Genomic DNA, 16,584 nt, shown 5'->3' with positions numbered 1-16,584 from the left:
GTCCAATTTTGTCCAGTATTAACAACACAGTGTTTTTAATAAAAAATACCTGAATTTAAAAGTTGCAGCTCATTTGTATTGATTTGATGTCAGCGCAAAGATAAATTGAGGGTTCTACGTGCCACAATGCTTGCGTAACAACCATTGATCGCTGTAAACTGCAACTTTTAAATTCAGGTATTTTTCGTTAAAAGCACTACTGTGTTGTTAATATTGAACAACATTTGACAAATGGGGTATCAAAATGCGCGTAAATAAATCATCCTTTCTATGTAGAAATATTGTGGAAACAAGTTAGTTCTGAAGATGTAGGCGTATTTATAACAGCTGTGTTAATTTTTGTGCAGACTTAATAATAAGTTTGATTCTTAGTCTGTACTTTCCCATGGCATTGATGTGAGTGTTGTTTGATTCAGAAATTTGTTGTGGCAAGGATATGGGTATACATAATAGGGTGAGTCACTATGGCTGGATTGATTGGGTGTTTTGATATCATCACTGTTGAACAGCGGTAAGTGATCTCAAAACACTGCTGTCAAACAGCCGGTAGAATTTACCTTGGATATTAATTATTATTATAAATCATCAGACATGGGATAGCTAATACACTAAAAATTATATGGAGTGCTTTGACATTGTGGATTTATTTAGTAAAGGAATCACATATCCCACAAATTTCAGTGTGAAAACACATTCACTGTTGATAGGTAATGTGGTAAATCATGTGACATGTTTGCATCAATTTTTTCTGGTAGCCCTTGAAATCTCTCAAATAGATGTACAACTATTTCAAGTTGTACATCACCCGTGCAGTTAAGGACTCAAAAAATAATCCCATCAAGTATGTTTCTTTTGTGGTAAAATAGACCCATAGCAAGTATAATGTGGCTGTTTTCCTACCCTATTAATCAAGTATTTTACTTACTTTCATACCTAAAACAAATAGTTTGTTGCTTTTCATACCAAGCAAATATTAATTAAACCCATTCCTCATAGCAAAATGGAGGCCGGTAACTATCAGGAGGAAGAAAAATAACAAAGTTTGTAAGTACGATATCAAATTGAATTTTACCTTCACTTCAACCGACGAAGATACCCCTTTTTTCCTTTGATACTTGAAACATGATATCTGGCTGTTAAAAATTACCCTTGTCCTTGATATTTTGTATGCAGGTGATATACACCGTGAAATACAATTGCCCCCTCCCCCGGGCCTGGAATCCCAAGTCAAGCAGGAGCCAGCTTGATATCAAATTATCTATTCAACACTGCACTACTATTGGAAGTGAGACATAGCTTTGAAAAGTGTCTTCCCCCACCCTGCCATCAGCCCACGAATTAACCCACGTCACCCATGACATATGAGTTTTATTTGAACCTGTCCTCAGTTTTTGACTTGAATTAGTTTTAAAACTGCAGCATGTAGTTTTTGCTGTTTGGTTTTTTGTTGTCTGTCCCTGAAGAAGAGCAGTATATCTGCTCGAAACGTTGATTGTGTTTTTGTCTGTTTGGTTTTGTTTGTCTGCTATATGTGTACAGTGATTTTCATCACTTACATTGTACTTTGTACAGTTTGCCTGACACTTCTGTGGTCTCTGGAAGTGGTAATTTTTGGCCATCAAACTTTGCTTGTTTTGTGCCTACATTGGTTGTTTGGTTTATCGTGTCTGTTTATGTGCACAGTGATTTTCATCACTTGTTCTAGTGCACTTTTGTATTCCCATTGATCCATGTTGTTTTTGCAGGTTTAGCACTTCTGTGGGCCTTGGAACTGCTAATATTTGGCTATAGAAGTTTACCTACTTCTAATGCCTACATTTGCTGTTTTTGTCCCCCCCCCTGCATACCGTCTAGTCTGTAATTTGCTTGTTTCCCCACATCAAGTTGGTGTACCTTGCTCTTTTTCTTTCCAACATTAGCATAATTAGTGAGTATGACATGAGTTAGAGCCCCAACAGTCACATAAGTTTGTTCCCATGAAATAATTGAGCTATATTTAGCCAGACACAGGCTGCTTACTTGGTTCACCTATACAAAACTTAGGCTGGTCCTATACTCTGATCAGCTCCTAATAGGCAGGACATGTAGCATCATGGATTGATATAGAATGGTGTACACACATCTGGGCACAGTACCTATGCAGATTGCATATTGCATGAATGACACACACTTTTGTGAATTTACGCGGGTGTAAGTTGGGACCTTATTGACTCGCGCAGTAACAAAAACTGAATAATTCTTGCAATTTACGAGCTGATCCTAAAGGTAGGCTAATTGTGGTCATGTACATAGAGCTGACTCCTTTAATGCCCCTTGACTGCTAAATGAGTTATTCCAGTTGAAATCCATACACCCCCTATGGTACATATTAACCTTAATCTCCTACACAGGGAGTAGGAGATTAAGGTCATATCTTCCATTTATGGATTTCAACTGAAATAGCATTGTGGTTTAATATGGTACAATGTTCCTTGCCAAATTTTAACTGTTTCAGGTCCTATTTCTGTGGTTTGCAACCAATTAAATAAATAACAGTGTCCAGATTGTATATAAAAGGATCACTTACAATTGGATTATTGATTGTTACCACTCCCAGATTTATTGGAAGGGAAATTATTTGGCATGACTGGTACACATCAACAATTATAAGCATATATTTAATTATTTGGGAAACTTTTATTTCAAAAATGGAATTAATAACGTAATTTGAGTTAATACTTTCAGGAAATTGGTGGAATTGGTATGTCTTTTTTCAAGTATTTTGATTGATACTAAAATCATTGTTAATCACAAACAGCTACTTTTTATCCTTCAAAATTGATTCATAGCAGGAAGGTTTATCCTTTCTTTTATCAAAACTGTAAATTTCAGAAAAGTGCTATAAGTTGAGAAAAAAAGCATGTTTTAAATTAAAAGAGGAAATTTCATTAGGTAAGTGGTCAGGGTAGTCCCTGCCATATTCTCTTACCATCCGGCTGTCGTTATTTACAAACTGTTACTGCACATTTGTCTTATTCCTTTATATTTTTCTCTTCTGGGATGGGGAGCAGCAGACAAAACTGACTCACTGAGTTTTACTCGCTGACATTTGCATGCTTCGTGCTCAAAATTATGCAATGTAAAAGCCAAAATGGTGGAAATTGAGGATAATTTAGGGTCTGAAACAGGGTTCAGCGAAGATGCAAAAGGCAGATATTGGTCAATTTTGTCTGGGTATTCAATCAAACCAAAAGGGAACAACTTGCCCCTGCCCCTGGCATATAACTATCAGCCTGTTTATAGTGGGAGCAGATGTGTGGTACATTGCGGTATAATTTCTATCCAGTCAGAAATTATCCGGAAACTTGCTCACTATAAACACTAGCCGTATTTATATGTACCACACATATTCTTCTCAACCGAAGGATATTGGCACGAGATCTTTGCACTATAAACACACAAGGATCAATTGTGTGCTGTATTACCAGAAGTAGCAGCTTCTTCATGATGCATAGGATCTGCACAGAACATTCGGAACGCTACTCACTCTCAAGAGTTATCAAAACAAAAGCTACATGTTCCCTGTTTATAGCTTGCACCATAATATTTACTCATTCCCTGTATGACCTCGGGGGTCATTGCAAGTGTATGATAATGTTAGTTGGTATATAATTTGTGCGGTAACTGTGTCTCACTTTAAACAGCAAGAGTTTCGGTATATATATACATGGACTATCAATATCATATACGGTATACTCAAAACTCAGAATAAACACACTGCTTGAGATAGAAACTGAAAATCACACTGAAACTGTAGAGTACACTGAAAAAATATACAATAGATAATACCACTGACAGGCCCGTATGCAGGATTTCATTTAGTGGTGCTGATTTTGAAAAAGTGGACTTTTTTAAGGGGGGGCAATTTTGTGAAAAGTGGACCGAATTTGGACCTTTTGGTCCAAAAAAGCGTAAAAAACCTGATTTTTTTGCTTGCTACTCTCGCAAATTCAGAAATTTTGGGACTTTTTGTATACATTTCCTCCGCACCCCCCCCCTGCGTATGGGCCTGTCACTGATAATAGCACTTGCAAAGAGTTCTTTTGTTATTCAGGTCAGTGTCCAATCACACTGCAAATAGACTGCAACACTTCCGGAAAAGAGTGAGTGACCATTCATTAATCCCACTGTGCTAATTCAAACTAAAAATGTGTTGGATCATGCTATTGAAATTAATCCCCTGAACCATTGCTCATTACAAGCAGTCAAAAGCCATGCTGATTATAAAAGGAAAAATAACCCAGAGAAATGCTGAAAATGTCCAGAGTAATGCTGATGATGATTTAATATCAGTTTCAAAATTTCATAGTGTAAGGAATCATATTGAGGAGTATAGCCAACCCCTACAAACAGTACGAGTAGGTCCCAAAATGAATATTTTCAGGGCCACTAATTTACAAAGATAAGAACATTCAAACAAAGCCACCATGTTACAAACACTCTAACCTAGAAACATTGTTCGAATTCACTCTTCATGATCTCATGTCATAACTGTGTTTGATAAGACTTGGAATGCGGAAACAATGCAGAACATATCGTTCATTACCAATGTCAGGGAGGTAGTCAATGAAGTGCCTAATGAGACTAGGAACTAATGTCTTTCCTGACCTTGTGGGTGTAATTGTAACACCGCTATTTCAAGCATGCGGTGAATGTCAACTTGAAGCTGCCATGTTTTGTTGTCCGTTAAATTGGGGCATGCAAACACAAATGCACATCAAGAAAAAGTATGATAAATGGTTATATTCTTGAAAAGATTAAAAAACACTTCATTGATTGACAGCATTGGGGCTTCAATTCAGCAATTTGGATATTATAATTATGTCTGTAACATACCCTTTGTCCAGATGTTAGGTGTGACATCCTTTTCGGGACTGTAAAGCTATTGGCACTCATAACATTTAATTGGGAGACCTAGCAAACCAAAAGGATCAGTTTAAAATGTACAGAAAGCCACCATGTTACGAACACTCTAACCTAGAAACATTGTTTGAATTCACTCTTCATGATCTCATGTCATAACTGTGTTTGATAAGACTTGGAATGCGGAAACAACGCAGAACATATCGTTCATTACCAATGTCAGGGAGGTAGTCAATGAAGTGCCTAATGAGACTAGGAACTAATGTCTTTCCTGACCTGTGGGTGTAATTGTAACGCCCGCTATTTCAAGCATGCGGTGAATGTCAACTTGAAGTTGCCATGTTTTGTTGTCCGTTAAATTGGGGCATGCAAACATTAATGCACATCAAGAAAAAGTATGATAAATGGCCATATTCTTGAAAAGATTAAAAAACACTTTATTGATTGACAGCATTGGGGCTTCAATTCAGCAATTTGGATATTATAATTATGTCTGTAACCATGGTAACATACCCTTTGTCCAGATGTAAGTTGTGACATCCTTTTAGGGACTGTAAAGCTATTGGCGCTCATAACATTTAATTGGGAGACCTAGCAAACCAAAAGGATAAGTTTAAAATGTACAGAATGTCTTGTGCCAGTTTAATCTTTGAGCCCTTCATGGGTTGCCAATTAAATTGTTATTGACCCCAGTGGGCAGATAGATACAACGTCCCTAAATGGATGTCCGGTCTAAATTTACCCGAGGTGGCAGGTTAGAGTTGTTTCTGAGATATGATATGAATTGCATGATGGCTGCAAGTCTGGTTGTGGAATATATTGAGGGAAATAGTGAAAAGTTTTTTGAAATTATCCCAGAGTAGCACAAGTGTGCAGATAAGGTACCCTGTAGCAACATAGCTCCAAATCTATGTGAAATCCAAGCAGAAAAACATTTCTGAAATCATTCCAATGGAGCCCAAATGTGCAGATACAGTACTCCGTAGCAAATGGCTCCAAGTCTTGATGTGGAATACAATCAGAAACCACCCCAAAGTAGCCCAAAATTGCAGATACGGTACCCTGTAGCAACATGGATCCAATTGTATTATGGTATCAATCAGGAGAAACATTTTGAAATATTTAATGTCAACATGCATGGGGAAGTAATTCACTCGGGAACGGTAAAATTAAATTGAATTAGAACACATAGGTTAGCATGGGATATGCCTGTCATCTGTTTTGTTTGATTCAAGAGAGAGCTTTAGAGGTGGGTTCATTATCCATCCTTAGATAAGGCAGATCCTTGAGGCTATTCGTTGGCTTAGTGCATGCTAGAATATGACCGTTGCTAGGCTCGCTTTCTTTGTTACGAACCACTGATCGAAATGATCACAACACCTATGGCATATATCATAAGTCTATGGCATATCATAATTCAGAACAGGTGTATGACCCCAGGCTTGAACCAGTAACCAATGGTTACTAACATGCACTATGACAGTGAATTCTTAAAGCCATATTTTTTTTCACTAAATAGATTCATCAGGTTTGTTTGTAGACATATTTTGAACAAAACTAAAATTTGTACTCACTATTGATGGTTTCACATGTGGTCGGTAGGCATCATCAGAAAGATGGCTATTAGGCACGTGAAAGTCGATTTTGAGTTTCCCGTCACCCGCCCTCACTTCATTTTCTGACCCTCACTTGAATTCATTATTATGATTTTCCAAAAAATACCGATAAAAACTGGTTATATTTCAAACAAAATTATGAATATCCAAGTTATTTTTTGTGGAAAATCAAAACATACATTTTGCTGTCAACCTTGCAGACTCTTTTTAATATACTTTTGAATCTCATTTGGGCTAAACATCTATCTTCAAGTGAGTGAGCGGCAAAAAACAACACATTTTACATGCGTGATGGTCATATAATGACAGGCAGAAAAATAATGAAAACATGTAATATGAAAAAGTTACCTCACTTGTTTTCAGAAATTATGTGACGGAAAACTCAAAATTGACTGTTAGTGGCCTTATTAATCCTTACTACTGGTTGGACATATATCCTGACAGAAGAGGTGTATTCACCAGGAAATGATCATACACATAACTTAGGACATTGGGTCCTCGTCTCCTGATCCAAATGGATTCTTTAATTCTTCTTGTATTTGCATCAGTGATGCCTACCAATCAATAGTGAGTGAAATTGGACCACACCCCTTTAACAATGTAAATTAGTGATTCATTTCCAAATAATTATTGAAATGTGCCAACATCACTGTAGCAAATTCATAGCAAAACATCTCAATCTACTTTATTAATGATTTTAATGTTTAAATTTTCTTGAACCCAATTCAAATGTTATACAATAGTTTGTTTTTGAACTACACAATGTCAAGCATTGTTGTACATTTTGATTAATGTTTGGTGGGAAATGAGTTTGCTTTTCCTCTTTGACAATTAAGCCAGATGAGAAACAGCAAAACATTTTGCTACAAAAACAGATTGAATATGACAGTTTTAAGAAATGTCAGGTTTTATAATTATTCACTTGTAATGAGTGGAAATAGCCTATAAAGGCACATACATGTAACAGAAAAAGTTCTATAATTTATGTTTTCTGACACCATGTGATCTGTACTTGAACTTGAACTTCTACTTATCAACTTATCACAGTGCTTTGAATTCAGTCTTGGACGTTTGGTAGATGTATTTTGCAAGGATAACCATGCCATTGGAACAAAAATGTTACTGGTCATTGAGAGTTTGAACCAAGGTCCTGCTGTCTTATCAAATTGAACTGAAGATCTACTCATGTACAGTAAAGAAGAAAAAAAGGTCTACCCCATGTTTATTGATTTGTCCAGTGGAGAGCATGACACAAGTAAACTAAATGGTATCCAGGTATGGCTTAGTTCAAAGTCTTTTCATGTGGTGTAACTTATGGTCCTTGGTTCAATTCTTAGATTCCATGTAAAACTGTCCTGCAGTTTCAGTTCCGGGATTTCAATTCCGGGATTTCCATGTAAACTGTCCTGCAGTTTCAGGCTGTTTCTTCTGTGTGAAATCCAGGTTTAGAAAACGTTTTGACATATTGCCTGAAATTGATGTCTTGATTAAATGGGGGACAATCACTAATTATCCATCTTTACATTTAATGTGTGGATTTTGAGCAAGTGGTGCTGGGCATATGGAGTGCATGGAAATTCCTTGATGGACTAGCTAGGAATTCAAGAGTTGATTTGTTGAGAAGTATTAAAATTGAAAGAATAATAAATTGCACTTGGAATAACGCTTAAAGTAAATGTTTTGAGAGGAAATTGGGTGAATTTGAGCCAATTTAGTATTCACATGGTGTAGGATGGCAGGTCAGTACCCTGATATTTCCTGGGCATGTATGATATTTTACATTACCTGGGACCACCATAAGGCCAAGAAAAAAATTGTTTGCTTGCCCTCAAATGAATTTTAACAATTGGGTCGGTCAGTTGGGATTTTTTTTTTGAGCAAACTCTACTGTTTTTATCAATTAAGGCTCAAAATATGAAAAATCAGACACTTTTGGTGTCAAAATGAATCAACTAACATTACAAAGCAACTAAAATGTTGAACACAAGCTCTAAAATACATTTTTTAAACATCTTCAGAATGCAAAAGTTTGAGAAAAAAAAAAACTTTTTCAGGAATTTTCAAAAATAGGGTCGGTATTCTTTTGTACAGTAAATAGAAAAAAAAAATTTCCACTTTCCAAAATTAGGGTCGGCCCGTTGAGGGCAAGCAAACATCTTTTCTTTTTTTTGCCTAATCTCTGTCTGGCACAGGAATTTTGAAGTTAATTTCAATCAGATTAATGCAAAGTAAAAAGTTTTGTTTTGTGAGGGCACCCGTTTCACAGGGGGAGGAGTGGTCAGCTAAAGCATGCTCAATCACATGCTAAAGAATATGCCCAAATTTAATGTTACACATTGGTGGGAGCCACCAAGACAAAGACACAGGGCTCATGGGGCATCCAAGGCAATTTTCTGAGGTCAATATAAAAGAAAAGGTTTGCAAAAAAGCTATGATCTATGTTTTTTTTAGAAAAAGAAAGTGTGTGTGTGTTTAACCCACTAAAAGTTATCTTGTGACCGTTGGTACCTTTTTTCCCTGAGAATGTATTGCCCAGTGGCCATATTATGCGAACATAATACATGTAACTACATAAATATTGGAATTTAGGAATTATAATAATCTAATCATCTAGATTTGGCATTTTTGAGGGGCACATTTTTCACATCTGATCCTGGATGCATCATCAAGCCAAGTGATCTTCTGGTGGCCAAAGTTCATTGACCTATGAAATGGCTTTCACATAAATTGCTTCTAATTGTATTCCTCTCAAGCCATCTTTTTTTCCGTCTAGAATTCTGTGACATCCTTGTTTTCAAACGAATGGCGTGAGCTAGCGAGTGTAAAGGCCAAGTCTCTGCAACCAGTACTAGCTTGTCTATGCTGGTACATGTGCATGAATAATGAATGATTAAACATAGCTACATGGAAGGCAATCTTGGTTGGGGAATGACATGAGTTATTTTATTAATGAATTCAGGTTATACAAAAGGCTGAAATTGGTGGAAGATATACACCATGCATGACCAATAATAAGAAAATAAGAAATTGACCATAATAGCCCAATTCTTCAGAGAGCCTTCTATGTTGACAAGTATGAAATTCATTTAATTTGAATGTCCTGATCTGGGTATACATATGTCATCTCTCATTTAGGTGTAAGGTGTATTGCTAGAGGGTACTACATGACATGTTAAGGGCGTCACAAAGTGTCACGAGTGCCGCGTAGAGTCACATCTGTCTTGAGGAGTTGGGTGTTTCAGCTTGAGGACTTGAGACTCTTTCACTCCAGAGTTTTCCCCAAGCACCTTGTTCAGTCATTTTGCTAACATTCAATAAGTACCTGTTATTTAATTGCTGATTATAACCTAACCCTAAGCACTTATTTCTGAAACAAAAAACCCTATTGATAATTATAAAAACATACACAGGTGGAATGTCTGCAGAGCTTACTAACCACCGCCAGGGTTCGAACTCCCAACCTCTTGCATCATGGTCGAATGTCTTATCGATTGAGCCAACTTACAAATTCAATGTTTTCCCTAAGCACCTTGTTCAATCATGTTGCCAACGCTCTATAAGTAGGTCTACCTGTTATTTAATTGCTGATTATAACCTAACCCTAAACATTTCCTTTCTGAAAAGAAAACCCTATTGATAATAAAAAAAAACATGCACAGGTGGAATATCTGCAGAGCTTACTAACCACCGCCAGGGTTCGAACTCCCAACCTCGAATGTCTTATCGATTGAGCCAACTTATAAATTCAATGTTTTCCCTAAGCACCTTGTTCAATCATGTTGCCAACGCTCTATAAGTAGGCCTACCTGTTATTTAATTGCTGATTATAACCTAACCCTAAACATTTCCTTTCTGAAAAGAAAACCCTATTGATAATAAAAAACATGCACAGATGGAATGTCTTTAGTGTGTCATTGAAAGGTCCATTAAATAATGGCATCAAGCTAACAGTCTTGCCTTGATGATGCTCATAGGCATAGATCCTAGGGGGATGGTCCATACAATCATCATACAATGTTGATGCCTGTATATGAGTTTCTGACCAAACTAACCTCATATAATTTGTGCAAATTTATTTTGGTTTTGGATCATATTTCATCAGTTAAGCTTCAATATGCCAAAAAAAATTTCCCGCGCTTTGCACGCATTTGTACCATACACTTATTCTGTCGCCAAAAGATGTTGAATTCAGTATACTTCAAGAAATTATTTTCCAACCCCATCCCTTCCAATGTCAAAAAGAAATCTACGCCACTTGTGATGATGCTGTTATTGTGTAATGATTGGTGACCACTTCTGTGCTCCCTTTCTTTCTATTCAGGCTCTCTTCATTTGAGTCTGTCCTGTAATAGTCTCTTTGCATTCATTGTACAAGCCAGGTATACCCTTTTCCTCTAATTCCTGTTTTTAGATATCCTATCACAATACATACATCCAGTTCCTGATCATGAAAAAAGACCCTCTTTATGTGAATCGTTGGTCCTGCATGTTATCCCTGGCCAATGACTAGTGCCCACCCCCTCCACCAATATCAAGTAATTATTAATGAACCTAATAGACTAATTGATTTACTCACCTATGTTGATTAATTGAATTTATTGATGCTCAATGCAATCAGGAACTAATCCGTCACCTATTTCATGTGGTGAAAATAGGATTATGGCAGCTGAGATGAGCTTTTTCTTGGAGGTTGATGCTGAACAGCGGGTGGAAATTAACAAAAATCATCCGACAAGTAATAAGCAGCTAATGGGAAATACTGTGTTCATAAAGATGGATTGTCTTGGATACAAAATGTATGTTCTCAGAGGATATGGGAGCTCTCTGATACTCAGAGTCCAAAAGGGAAAATAGATGGAAAAAGAGGTTGCCAGGAGGAGAAATTATTTGACAACATCAAAGACTAGTCAGGACTGTACGGAAGTAACTAAGGGCCATGTGGGTTCGCTTTGTATCGCAAGAAGTCAGGATCTTGTGATCACAAATCCCGACAAGGATGCATTTTCAGACCTTGCAAATACTTGTTTAGGGTGCTTTATGAGACTTCATAGTCATTGAATGTGCATGATACCCCTCTGTCAATGACCGGGTGACCCCACCCCGGGCTTGATATTTCTGTAATATTGCCAAGTCTGAACAGGAAAGTGAAGTAGGTGAGTGTAAGACATTGGGGTTACTTAGTGAAAATATAGTGAAAATTAGTTGTTGAAGATAAACTGCTTAATTGATTACTCATCAAGGTAGAATAAACAACAAAACAAAAAAAGCAGTGATTTATAGTTATATCTCGCAACGCCTAGATGTTGATCCACAAGACTTTGCACACTTTACAGGTTGTCACTACGGCCCCATGTCATTCCATAAACCATTAAACAACAACACAGGGCCTTGATGCAGAAGAAGTGCACACCCTAGACATTCCACAATAGACCTTCACAGCCAGAATCAGCTTCCCGGGTCTGTACGTATGGGTTTAATAGAACGAGACAATTAGCAGTAAGTTCCTTGTTCAGAGGAATTTCAAGCTAACTCAATACACGAGAGCTTACTAACCACCGCCAGGGTTCAAACCTGCAACCTCTCGCACCATGGACATGGTCGAACACCTTATCGATTGAGCTAACTTATAAATACAATGTGAGCATGGAGTTGGTACTCTTACCAACTCCGCGCACCATGTTTGTGTGTCACTCATGGAAGCCATTAAATGTGCCTCAGGATTTTTTCGTCTTAAACCCGACAAACTTTGATTCCAAGTGTGTGGTTGTTAGTGTTCTGCATGTAACGCATTGTGTCAAATATGTGCGCTAAGTACTACAAGAAACGCTCAAGTGCAAGCCGCAAGTTATTGTTTGATTTTAGGATTTTGCTGACAACTGGCATCCATGAACGACAAACAAAGATGGGGATTTACCATAATGTTACATACGGTGCAATATTGAGTCTGTAATCTTTGGGGTATATTTATTCTTTGTTACTCATACACCACCTTCTATCTCATGTGCAATTTTCCTTCTAAAAATCTTTTCAGTAAAGTAACAGCTTACATTGTATAACTTTGTAAATTTAAGCAAATTACCTGCACACTCTAGCACTTTCTCCCATGTGCCATGTCACTGGTATTAAACTATTATTATTGTTATCCTTGCATCAAACACAAGCTGAAAACTCTTACATGGCATTTTCCTCATGATCTTTTAAGTAGCCCCAAGGTGCCTTAGGGGAGATGAATTGAAAGTGGTGTGTCACATACTAAACACTTAAAATACTAAGTGTTGGTTGAAAGGACATTAAAACATAGTATATTAACCCTAACACTACCAGGTACTACAAAATACTACATGATATACATGTATGCACTGCACGTATGTGCATCCCACGTGCTGTGATGACGCAATCACCCAAAGTTGGCCGGTGCAGCGAAACACCCTTGGCACACCATCGCTGACCTAGTGCTTGGCATGTGAGGGGGCACATGTTCGAATCCCAAGGGGAGCAAACAACTTTGTTTTCTCTCTTTATTCCTTCCTTCTTTCCCTAATTCTAATCACCGAAAAGCCCTTCTGGCGTTAGGGTTAAACATCAGAACTAGAAATCCAAGTTTATGAACAGTGACAATACTACTGGTGGAAGGCCGCAAGAAAATAATTGTTACATTGTATGGGGCAATTAACAGCCTGAAAACATTAGGGTAGGTAGGGCAAGAGAGAAGATGAGAGTGAGTTGGGGCAGTGGTTGTTCGCTCGCCTTGCACCGCTGGAGTCCCAGGTTCAAACCCCGGCTGTGCCCATGAACAGTATGTGCATTTGGTGTATCATGATCCATGCTCAGCCTCGCACTTGCAGGTTTTCTACAGGATCTTCGGTTTCCTCCTGCTTTCAAAATCGGTGATTAGTTTTTTGGTTATCAAAAACTTTCTTCACCCAATAGAATTTTGGGGAGCTGCACAGATAATTGGTGGATGTTACAATCCAAGTGCTAATAGGTTTGCGCTGGGATTGGTTGCAGCCAGCCTAGTTGGCGCGATCTGAAAAATGTGCTATATAAATCCAAAGTCATTTATGTATTATTAGGGTGGCTCATTACTTACCATTTTTAGCACACAAAATTTTGTTAATTGTTTGAGTTTTCAAAAAACAAAAACAAATCTCTTGTTTTCATTGGTCACCACATGCAAGTGTGAGACTAAATGAGCTACGGTCCTTGTCACAATACCCCATGAGTCACTTGTTTACTATTAACAGGGAATATGGTTCAACCATTCTTTCTAGTTGCAAATGTCTGTTTTGATCTTGACATAAGCCTGACATTTCATAGTGTTTTATAATCATTCCATTAACTAACATCTAGCTGTGCATGGTCTAACACTTAAACCATGAATAATACATGTTTGTTATATAAGCATGTCAGTTAGTTTGTAAACTCAAGCAAAATACTTGTTTGTTTATTTGTGTGTTTTTTTTTGTTGCTCTGTGCGAAAATATTGTTTTACTATCCTTTCTGGACCTTTCACAGTGATTTTGACACTGTAAATGGGATATATTTAACCCCATTTGCAGCTACCTTTCTAAAAGTGCCTCTGATTGGTTAATTACATGATATATACTAGGCCTAAATTGACCATCTGACTAACCAATCAAAATAGCTTTTAGATCTCTAAGCAATTTTAAACATAATCTCCTTCAGCCTTATGACTATTACCATTTTGATTGGCTCAATTCATAATGAAGCTTTCTTTGTAACCAATCAAAAATAGAACCAATTACCCTTACCGAAATGAAAGCCTTCATTAGGCAGTTATTAGGCAGTCTGTTAAGCAGTTAATACAGGCAGTCACTTGAAGCTGTTGATATATGAAGCTCTATATAGACCTGAAAGCACATAGGCAGTACCTAGACATGTAAAATGGGCAAAATGAAGCACTATAGGCAGTTCTTAGACCTTCACCTTCAGCTCTAATTTAGGCAGTTCACCTGAAATGAAGCTCTAATTTAGGCAGTCGTCGACCTCAAAAGAAGCACTAATTTAGGCAGTTGACTGCCTAAAATGAAGCTCTAATTTAGGCAGTCGACAGTCTCTAATGAAGCTCTAATTTAGGCAGTCAAATGAAGCTCTAAATTAGGCAGCTGACTGCCTCAGATGAAGCTCTAATCCAAGCAGTTGCAGGGACATGCCTTTTGAGGAGAGTGAGAGCAATCCACTCTAGCTGCTCTCCTTAAATCCGATATAGGAGAGTGATTTTTAGCTCTCCTTAGTTGACCATTTTCTCCTTACATTCTATTGTAAATGCACTACAGCTCTCCTTGAAGGCTCCATCAGACCTAAAACGTTCTCCTGCAATTCCAAAAGACAGTCCTTGCAGTTGTCAACTGCCTCAAATAAAACGGAAGCTTGTGATTTTACAGGAAGATCGCTGGACGTAGGAGCAACAAATTATTTTGATGATGCGTGAGATTTTACTCATTTTCCAGTATTTTGTGTGAGATTTACTACCTAGGAGTGAGATTATACTATCCTGGCGTGTGACTGTGAGAAAGTGACCCAATGCGTGAGACTCATGCGGCCAATGCGCGTGTGCACCGCGTGCGAAACCAGGAGTTGAGTGTTTACAAACATAGGAAATCGAGGAGGCCCGGGGGGCACTTCAATTTGAAATGGATATAGGTGTAGGGCTGGCGCTTCCGCACTAAGGGGCATTCGGTGAGAGCAAAATGTAAAAAATATGGGGTCATTGGGTGAGAGCTTGATTTTGGGCATTCGGTGAGAGCAAAATGTAAAAAATATGGGGTCATTGGGTGAGAACATGACCTTTTTTTAAATGGCATCTTTGGGTGAGAGCCGAAATTGCGCCTCGGAAACCTCGAAAATCGGATTTCTAGTTCTAAATGGCTTCAGATTTCTTTGTTTTTTCAAAATAAGTGACAAAATCAGTGATAAATGAAAGTTGCTGTTCAAATTGAACAAGTAAGGGTCTTTGGGTGACAGATCAATTGAAAAATAAGGGTCTTCGGGTGACAGAGCATGTGTTAAGTAAAAAAATATGGGGTCTTTGGGTGACAGCGACACTGTAAAAGGGGGTCTTAACAGCCCTACATACGCGTCACCTCCAAAGTTGGAGTGCCCCCCCCGGGCGAGGAGGTTAGACCCAAAAAGCAGTAATTCGAGGAGCTTCTCAAACAGTGTTCGAAATATGCCTCAAAAAGTTACAGGCCAGCCGGGCTTGACCTTAAAAAGTTAACGGCCAGCCAGGCTGGCAGCTAGATGCCAGTCAGAAAAGTTACCGGCCAGGCCAAAAAGTTACAGGCCAATGGCCGGCTGACTGACCCTGTTTCGAACGCTGTTCTCAAAGTGGAGAACCCTATCTGGGGATAGGACGTCTTTTCCTGCATTTCCTTCAATTCGAGGAGATCCATAATTGTTTTTGTGCTAAGTTCTCCTCACACACCTCCTCACATTCCTGTGAAAACTCCTCGTTTTGTATGTAAAGTGTGCACAGTTTAATACACTTCACACACTATGCTTTTCTGTCTCCTCGTTTAGACTGCGGTACGAGGATACATGTAGGTGTGAGAGTTGACAGGCCTGTTCCTGATTAAACACTAAATGATTTTGAGTCCCAAGCATAAATTGTACACCATATAATGACATGATAACACAAAGTAAAATGCAAAACTAAAATCCAAGGCCCGGACAATTTTGTTTAAAACAATTAAAGTTTCAGATTCCTCGGTGTGCCAAAATTAACCCAGCCCTCAACCCGGGCCCATCAGTACACCACATGCTATACTTTGCAGCATATTGTACCACTATACCTACGATCCCCTACCTTTTAGACGTATCAGTTATTGCCAATGATATGAATCCAATTTGCAGTTGCTAGAAAGCAAGGTTATCACAGAAAACTAATTTTGGATACATGCAAGTGCATACTGCAAAATTCAGCAGCCTCTGCACACATTATCTGTACATGCAGTTGATAAGCTTACAACATTTATACTGCTTGCAATGCAACAATGCAAACCTTTAATTTACCTGTGCATCTACAAGTGTATAGTCATCTGTAGTA

The 16,584-nt window shown here is 38.0% G+C and overlaps 1 protein-coding gene across 1 annotated transcript in view; it reads left to right on the top strand.

The window, feature by feature from the left end:
• LOC140142377 (uncharacterized) overlaps nucleotides 1-16,584 on the top strand; it is a 68,545-nt gene that overhangs the window by 15,890 nt on the left and 36,071 nt on the right. The window lies entirely within an intron of this gene.

Source organism: Amphiura filiformis, chromosome 20 (assembly GCF_039555335.1).
Source record: "Amphiura filiformis chromosome 20, Afil_fr2py, whole genome shotgun sequence".
In the NCBI taxonomy this organism is placed as follows: domain Eukaryota; kingdom Metazoa; phylum Echinodermata; class Ophiuroidea; order Amphilepidida; family Amphiuridae; genus Amphiura; species Amphiura filiformis.
The sequence above is the reverse complement of the archived record's forward strand: the minus strand, read 5'-3'. Positions and strand labels throughout refer to the sequence as shown.